The sequence below is a fragment of the Vulpes vulpes genome, chromosome 8 (assembly GCF_048418805.1).
Source record: "Vulpes vulpes isolate BD-2025 chromosome 8, VulVul3, whole genome shotgun sequence".
In the NCBI taxonomy this organism is placed as follows: domain Eukaryota; kingdom Metazoa; phylum Chordata; class Mammalia; order Carnivora; family Canidae; genus Vulpes; species Vulpes vulpes.
Genome location: NC_132787.1, coordinates 29,648,484 through 29,657,288, shown reverse-complemented (window position 1 = coordinate 29,657,288; position 8,805 = coordinate 29,648,484). Strand labels below are relative to the sequence as shown.

Here is an 8,805-nt window from a genome sequence, read left to right as displayed (position 1 = left end):
TTTTTTTTTTTAAAGTTATATTTAATTCTTACATGGGAAACACTTGCCACCTCTATATTTCAGAGACAAATTTAATATGTTTTTATCTTGGATAGATTCTTTCAGAGGTAAGATGTATACAATTCAGGAGAGGATGGCATTTAATTTATAATCCTCAAACTATTTCTTCATGAGTCTGCATACTGGTTGGAAAGTTTATGTCTACTTGTGGCTGTGAGCCAAGTAGATAGGCAGTACAATCCGCCAAAGGAGCTAAATTTAATACAGATTATGGTCCTCCTTGTCTTTCTCTTAGTACTGAATTGCCTAATGTCTCCCACTATTCTTCCCTCTTCCCAAGAAATGGGCGTGAAGATTTTCAAGCAAAGTTTCAAAAAAATGTCATTCCATTTCTTATAGACCTTCTGAACTGATATAGATAATGGGAAGTTAAAAATATTTTCATTTTCTAAGATTAGAGATAATGTACAGGAATCATTATAAGCTATAATAACTAGCAATATAGAAATTTCTCAATAAATGGTACTGATTATTACCATATTCAATATGGCCCAACTGAATATCTTTACTCTTTAATGAAGGTTCATTCTTACTGTAATCTTCTCTGCTACTGTACTTCAATAGCACTTCGTGTGCTTTATTGAAAGTTAATTATAGTTAGTCTGCATTCCCCAGTTCCTATGTTCTAAATGTTAGTGTCCCATCAAAATGTTGAAATCTTAACATTTCATGGGGTCATGAGGATGGAGCCCTCATAAATCCTCGTGAATGGAATTGGCGTTCTTATAAGAGACACTCTGCAGAGATCCCTTGCCCTATACGAACATACCAGCTATGTTCCGGGAAGAGGGTCCTCACCAAAATGTGACCATGCTGGTACCTTGATGTTGGACTGCCAGCCCCCAGAACTTCTGAACTCCTGTTGTTTATAAGCTACCTCTGTGATATTTTGCTATAGCAACTCGAAAAGACTAAGACATGGTTAGGCTAAAAACTTTGAGGATTCAAGCTTTAACCTAATTAGTTTTGCATTCTATATGATAGAGAGTGTAGTATCTTGCTCACAATAGACATTTGTTAAATGCTGATTAAGATGATTTGAATTAAACAAAAAAGCCACAGTTCTGAATACAATGTTTAGATTGAAATTTTGAATCTAAGTTGTTGATAAAAGTAACAACCTGTGCATATTGAAATCAGATGTTACTTGATACTACTATTTAGATATTGTCACACCATGATTACCTTCAGATTTATTACAGCATGGTGCAAAGATTTGTTTTGTCATTTGTCTTCATGATTACATCATAAGTTCTTGGAGGCGGTATCTGCAGGTTCTATCACAGTGTCTAGCATATAATAACAACTTAATGAATGTTTATTGCATGAATAACTCAATGGAGGAATAATAAATAAATATACTCAAAGGATAACTGACTTAAAATTGCTAGCTTTGTGAGACAAGTAAAGATGGATACAAAAACTGGAGGTCAGCAGAATTTTCAATGCAAACTAGAATCACAACAGTATCTTGTGATGTATAGAAACACTAAGATTTTTGGAAGGTTTATGTTATCACTTATGTTCACCAGATGATGTTTATTAGCTATTACTATCAGGTAAAAGCCTTAAAAACCTTTAGGAGGCTATTAGTACTGAAAAAAACATCTCAAGTAACTTATTCAAAATAGTCCCAAAATATGTAATTTTGCTAATTTGTCTTAAGCTACTTAAGAAAACACTAAAAGGGCAAAACATGGAATCATATCTCAAAACATGTAAGGATATAATCTGGGAAGAACTTCACTAACCAATAGTAGGTCAATTTTCTTGTGTTTTCAGGGTTCATCTCAAAGAGAACACCTGAACAAGGTAGGAAGACACTTTATAGTTTCCTTGTGTTATTCCTATGGGTCTATATCCACTGTATATACCAAGCAATGAAAAACATGACTCATGTGTTGATATTTGAGGTATTTAAAGGTTATTCTCAGACCTTCCCCACCTTGCCAATTGCCATCTTTCCCATCATTCAGAAAAAAAACGTGTTTCAGAAACAGCTGGGCAAGAGCTATGGAGTTGACCTCTGGTTGCTCATTACATATTGGCTGCTGTTTTCTTCAAAAGCAAAGCTCTGAAGACAGTGACAGAAATATTCTGGATACAGTGGGTGGAAGGACTCAGGTTGCTGTCTATTACATCTCAGAGTTTCAGAGGACTAGGCAGGAAATAAAAGAGAAATCACTACCTTAGTAGAGTAAATACTCACTAAAAACTGAAAATTATAATGCAATCTGGACACACCAACTTTCTAAGTGTGATACTGAGAATAAGATTATGTTGTCATTGATTTATCAGAATGTGGCCTAGGGTAATTGAACCATCCTATATTCTGAGAATCAATTAATTCAAGAGGTGCCCCATTTAATAATTTGGAAGAGGAGAAAAAAAAACAGAACAATAAATAACTACAAAAACCTACTGTGGAATAACACTTTGAAGACTCAGGGGAAGAGTATGTTTCTAAAATTAACAAAACTCCAGAGAAAACTCTGGAACTTGTTTACTATTCTCAATAAAATGCAAGAAGAATGAATCTCCATCAGGCAGGACTAGCAGGTAGTAAAGAATACAATGAATTACAAAAGAGAGATAGAAAAGCTAAAGAAATATTTCAATAAAACTAAATGTATAACAGAAAAATGTAAGCCCATATTAATCTGAAGATACTGAACTCTAGTAATGGTAAAACAGAAGCCTGAATCAGTAATGTGGGTGATGGACTTAAGAAGCTCTCTTAGAATGTACAAGAAGAGGGTAAAGAAATTAAAATTATGAAAGAGAACATGATAGTAAGACCTTAAAGGGAGCTTTATATGTGACTAATATGTGTTCCTAAAGAAGGAACTAAAACATGACACAGAAGCAGTAAATACAAATATGATAGACAAAAATCTAACTCACTGACATGAATAAGCAGATTTGAGTGACACTAAATTCAAGACAAATAAAAAGTGAAACCTAAAAAACTCAGATTGAAAACATTTTGAATCCCAAGGTGAATAACTAATCATTTAAAAACTGTCAAATACCCATAATCTGAAAATTATACCATACCAGTGAAAGAAATTAAAGATGACATAAGCAAATGGGAAGATATTCCATGTTCATGGATTGGAAGAACAAATATTGTTAAAATGTTCATATGACCCAAAGCAATCTACACATTCAGTGTAATCTCTATCAAAATAACCAACAGCATTTTTCACAGAATTAGAAAAAATAATGATAACATTGTATGGAACCACAGAAGACACTGAATAGACAAAACAAACTTAAAAGAAAAACAAAGCTGGAAGTACCACAATTTCAGATTCAAGTTATACCTCAAAGCTATAATAATCAAAACAGTATGGTACTGGCACAAAAATAGATACCTAGGTCAATGGAATAGGATAGAAAACGCACAAACAAGCCCATGATTATATGGTCAATTACTCTTCAACAAAAGAGGCAAGAATATGCAATGGGAAAAAGACAGGCTCTTCAACAAATGGTATTGGAAAAACTGGATGGCTACATGCAAAAGAATGAAACTGGACCACTTTCTTAGGCCGCACACAAAAATAAACTCAAAATAGATTAAAGACCTAAATGTGGCTCACTTCAGCAGCATATATACTAAAATCAGAATAAGAGAAGATTATCATGCCCCAGAATAAGGATGACATCCAAATTTATGAAGTGCTCCATATTAAAAATGAAAACAAAAACAAAAACAAAATGTGAGACACCATAGCAATCCTAGAAGAAAGCACAGACAGTAATTTCTTTGACATGGGCCATGGAGACATTTTTCTAGATATGTTTCCTGAGGCAAAGGAAACAAAAGCAAAAATAAACTATTAGGACTACATTAAAGCAAAAAGCTTCTGCATAGCAAAGGAAACAACAAATATAAATGATAACCTACAGAATGGGAGAAGATATCGGCAAATGACATAGCAGATAAAGGGTAGTATCCAAAATACATAAATAATTTATACAAACTCAACACCCCCAAAACAAATAATCCAATTAAAAATTGGCAGAAGACATGAACAGACATTTACATACAGGTGGTCAAAAGACACATGAGAAGATGTTCAACATCACTGATCATCAGGGAAAGGTAAGTCAAACCTACAGTGAGATATCACCGCACACCTGTCAGAATGGCTAAAAAACAAAACCACAAGAAACAAGAGTCTGCGAGGATGTGGAGAAAAAGGAATCCTTGTGCACTGTTAGTGGGAATACAAACTGGCGCAAGCACGGTGGAAAACAGTATGGAGTTTCCTTAAAAAGTTAAAAATAGAGCTACCCTCTGATCAGTAAATGCACTACTGGTATTTATCCTAAGAATACAAAAACACTAATTCATAAGAATATATGCACCCTTATGTTTATGACAGCATTATTTACAATTGCCAAATTATAGAAGCAGCCCAAGTGTCCAGTGATAGATGAATGGATAAGGAAGATATATATACATATGGATAGGTGAATGGATATATATATATACACATACACATATACATGTAATGAAATATTATTCAACCATAAAAAAGAATGGAATCTTGGCATTTGCAATGACATAGATGGAGCTAGAGAGTATAATGCTAAGGAAAATAAGTCAGGGAAAGACAAGTATCATATGATTTCACTCATGTGAAATTTAAAAAAAACAAAACAAACGAACAAAGGAAAAAAAAAAAGAGAGAGAGAGGCAAACCAAGAAACAGACTCTCAACTATAGAGAATAAACTGATGGTTACCAGAAAGGAGTTAAGTGGGAGGATAGGTAAAGTAGGTGATGGAGATTAAAGAGTATATTTATCATGAGCACTGAATATTGTATAAAACTGTTGAATCACTGTCTTGTACACCTGAAGGTAATATAACACTGTAGGTTAACAACACTGCAATTAAAATTAGAAAATAAAATGAAAACAAACTGTCAAGTATCCAAATAAGTGGAAAGGGAAAAGAAGGGATTATTCACAAAGGAAAAATGTATCTAGATAGCTTTAGATATTGTCCCTGCAAATATTGTAAAACAATGAAAAATATCTAAGAACTTTGAAAGGATAACATGGTGATCTATGGTTTTCACATCTAAACAATTTGTATTTCTTGTGTAAAAGTCATTAATGGTTTCAGATGCATAAGTAGTCAGAAAAATAACATTTACATAATTTTACAAAATAAATTATCTGAAATATGGCTCCAAATTAATCTCAAAGAATGAGATTTAAAAATCCAAAGAGGAGAGGGTCATGGCATAAAAAGATGATTAGGTTTTCCTTTCTTTATTTGGATCAGAATATCTGGAGTCCCCATCGATAATTCTTTGGTAGGATGATCCTATAAATCAGAGCTTCTTTCATCTGTGTCTATTCAACTCTCACACTTTCCCCGTCACCAGGAAACACTTCCCATACCTCATTTTTCACCTCACTGTTTAGAAGAAGTTCTTGTCAGGTCCAACAACTTACAAACTAACTAGTATGTGTGAGATGGTTGGAACATTATTTATACAAGGCTGAGATATTATGCTTGACAGAATTTCTGTTTGCTCCACATGAGGCAGTGTATTGTCATTTTTTTTTTTTTACTTTTTTCCTCATTAATGAGGCCTATATTATAAGTAAATGTTTTGTACAGATTAGGAAACTGTTGCTCAGGAAGGTTAGTTGACTCTCCCAAAGCCCCACACTTGTAGGAAATAAGTTTGAATTTGTGTCTTCTGATTTCAAATCACATGCTTATTTCATTACATGTCTAACTTATGATCTCCTCATGGATTTTTGGAAAATAGTATTTTATGTTTTCTTGGTTTATTTCATCAAAAAAGAAATAATCTTTATGTCACTGAATCTTTCTAATTAGTTTAACTGATATTGTTCAATTCTCAAGCGCATAATTACCCTCCATAAAGAGATTTATATCTAAAAAATCACTTTTTAATTTTTCAGTTGGCATAAGAGATTCCAAACCATTTTTTTAAACATCTATCATTTTGATTACCCTGAATCAGATTATAGGCCATCATTACATTTTTGGTGATAAATTTGAGAACATTTAGTTTTACCTACAGTGAAACTGTGAGAAATCATTTTGATATAATTTCAAAATTATGAGAATTTGCTAGAATAGTATAAGAAACTCCTTTACAACATACCCTAAAATCACCAGTTATTTGTGTTGCCCAATTAACTTTATCATTCCCCTTTATTTCTCTCTATATTTATACATATATGCATATTTTCCTTCAAATATTTGAAAATACACTAGAAACATCATGCCCCTTCATCCTTAAATACTTTAGTGTGTGATCTGAGTCTCAAAATCAGAAAATTTAACAAAATAAAATAATATTATCTAATCCACAGTTCATATATTATATACTATTGTAAAAACCGTGCCTGGCTGGCTCTGTCATTAGAGTGTGTGACTCCAGATCTCAGGGTCATGAGTTCAAGCCCCATATTAGGTATAGTTTACTTAAATAAATAAATAAACAATAAAATATTATTAACATAATTCCCTGTTCAGAATTCATCAATTGGCCCATTAGGGTTCTTCATAGCCCACATCTCTTCTTTCTCTTTCAAGGATACAATCCTGGATCATTGCATCTAGTTGTTAATTCTTTTCTTTCCTTATGAAGAACTTTTTTCTTTTTTTAGGGGGCAAGGAAGCTGAGGAAGAGGGAGAGACAGGATCTTAAACAGGCTCCATGTCCAGCACAGAACCCAATGTGGGGCTGAAAGCCACAACCCTGAGATAAGGACCTGAGCCAAAATCAAGTCAGATGCTTAATGGACTAAACCACCCAGGTGCCTGAGGAGCTTTTCTTTTCAAATACATTTCTCTTTATGGCCAGTGAAATTTGGAGCCAGACTAGTTGTTCATCATCCTGGTTTACATTCAGACTTATTTTGGGAGCTCTGTAAAACAGTCTTTCACACTACTCTTACTGACTCAGAATCTGAGGGAAGGGGTGGCCCCAGACCTGTTTTTTGTTTGATTGTTTTGTTTTGTTTTTCACAAGATCTAACAATTCTGATCATCAGCCACATTTGGAATCACTTACGTTGACCAATGATAAATTTGAGAGGGAGGGTGACCCTGTTAGAGCTAGTGCCAGAGAAATAACAGTGGAGGAGAGAACAGAATGAACTAATCAAGAAGATGAAATAAGAGGTGCAAGACTCCATCAGTTACTGAGAAATATTTACCCCCAAGTACAGCTGATAAAGACAATTTTGGGGAGAATAAAACAAAGAAGTCCAATTGACTTTTACTATTTTAAGATCCCCGAAAGCATGTTGTTTCTTGAACAACCATGTGCAAAAAAACAATTTTGTAGCCATGTAAATTTGAAGAACAAAATTAATGTGATTTCTTCTTAAGAGCCTTTAATATATTAATCTTGAATCTATAGAATACAGAGCATTTCTCCAATTTGCTTGACCACATAAGCTTCTTTGGAGGATTGCCTATTAACATAGTTTCATTGCCTAACTGACTTTAGAAGTTGCATTAAATTCTGAAAATCAACATAATGTAACCCAGGTCAGATAGTTTTAAGGCTTTAAGAAGGGCAAAGTTATAAGGAAATATCATCTCTCATTTTCCTGTTCTTAGTTTGGGATTCCATGTAAATAAAGAATAACTAATGCAGCAAAGCCATATGAAGGAAAAAATGATGAACAAAACTGTACATGAGCAATTCAAGTGACTAATGAAGAACCATACAAATTACTACTACTAATGATGATCATTAGCCAGATGGAATAAAGTGTATTCTGAGGCAAGAAGTACATGTATTGAGACTTTTGCTCCTCAAGATCGTTCTACTTACTTCTGTTCACTAGAATATAGATGCTAATGTTAACTTTTAAAAATACTGTTTATTAAAAGCTCTACCTAAGTCTCTTTTGAGTTCTTATAATTTTTAATATTCCATAAAGGTAAAAAAAATCCAATAAACTTTGAAAGTACTATTTGGTTCAAAGAAGAAACATTCTATCTATATGTCTTCTCCAATAAGAAATGTCAGAGTTGTCCTTCTAGTGAGCATAGCCATTAAAAAAATATGGAGTTGGCATTCTATATTATCTTCAAAATTATAGTTTAAGGAAAATAGATACGCTTTTATACTTTTTATCATGTTAATACTTTATCATATTGTGAATCAGGGTGAAAATTGGGAAGCAACTTTGACTTGACTGTGCTCAGCTGGGTGGTTTTCTTTTCTTCTTTTTTTAATGTTATTGAGGAATAATGACAGCATAACTGTCTATTTTTAAAGTGTACAATGTGATTTGATCTACATATATATTGTAGAATGGTTATCAAGAACAAGGTAATTAACACACCCATTACTTCATTTAATTAACATAGCTAACTCTTTTTTTTTTTCTTTTTGTGTTAAAATACTTAAGATCTATGAGGTTACTCATGTGGCTGCATTCAATTAGGAGTTTGCTAGGGCGGGAACATCCAAGATGGCTCCTCACTCTCCAGGGTCTTTCCTCCATCAATCTCCCCTCTAGCTTGGGTTTCATCACACTTCTGCTTGTATCACACTTGTCACTGGCCTATTTGCTAAACCAAATCACAAAGCTGAGCCTAAAGTGGGAAAGGATATAAAAGCATGTGCATGTTATAAGCTATGATGCTTTAAGGGCAACCAGTAAAATAGCCTGCCACAAGGAGAAAATTTTAGATGTCTTTTTGGCTATGTTGGCCAGTCAT

General features: G+C 33.5%; 1 protein-coding gene and 1 non-coding gene across 2 annotated transcripts in view; one reads left to right on the top strand and one right to left on the bottom strand.

Annotated features, from left to right (window-relative positions):
* Nucleotides 1–8,805, bottom strand: part of LMO3 (LIM domain only 3) — a 208,463-nt gene that overhangs the window by 61,743 nt on the left and 137,915 nt on the right. The gene's annotated exons all lie outside the window — the stretch shown is intronic.
* Nucleotides 3,658–3,759, top strand: LOC112917631 (U6 spliceosomal RNA). Its single transcript, XR_003234494.1, has one exon. It is a non-coding gene; the product is annotated as a U6 spliceosomal RNA (small nuclear RNA).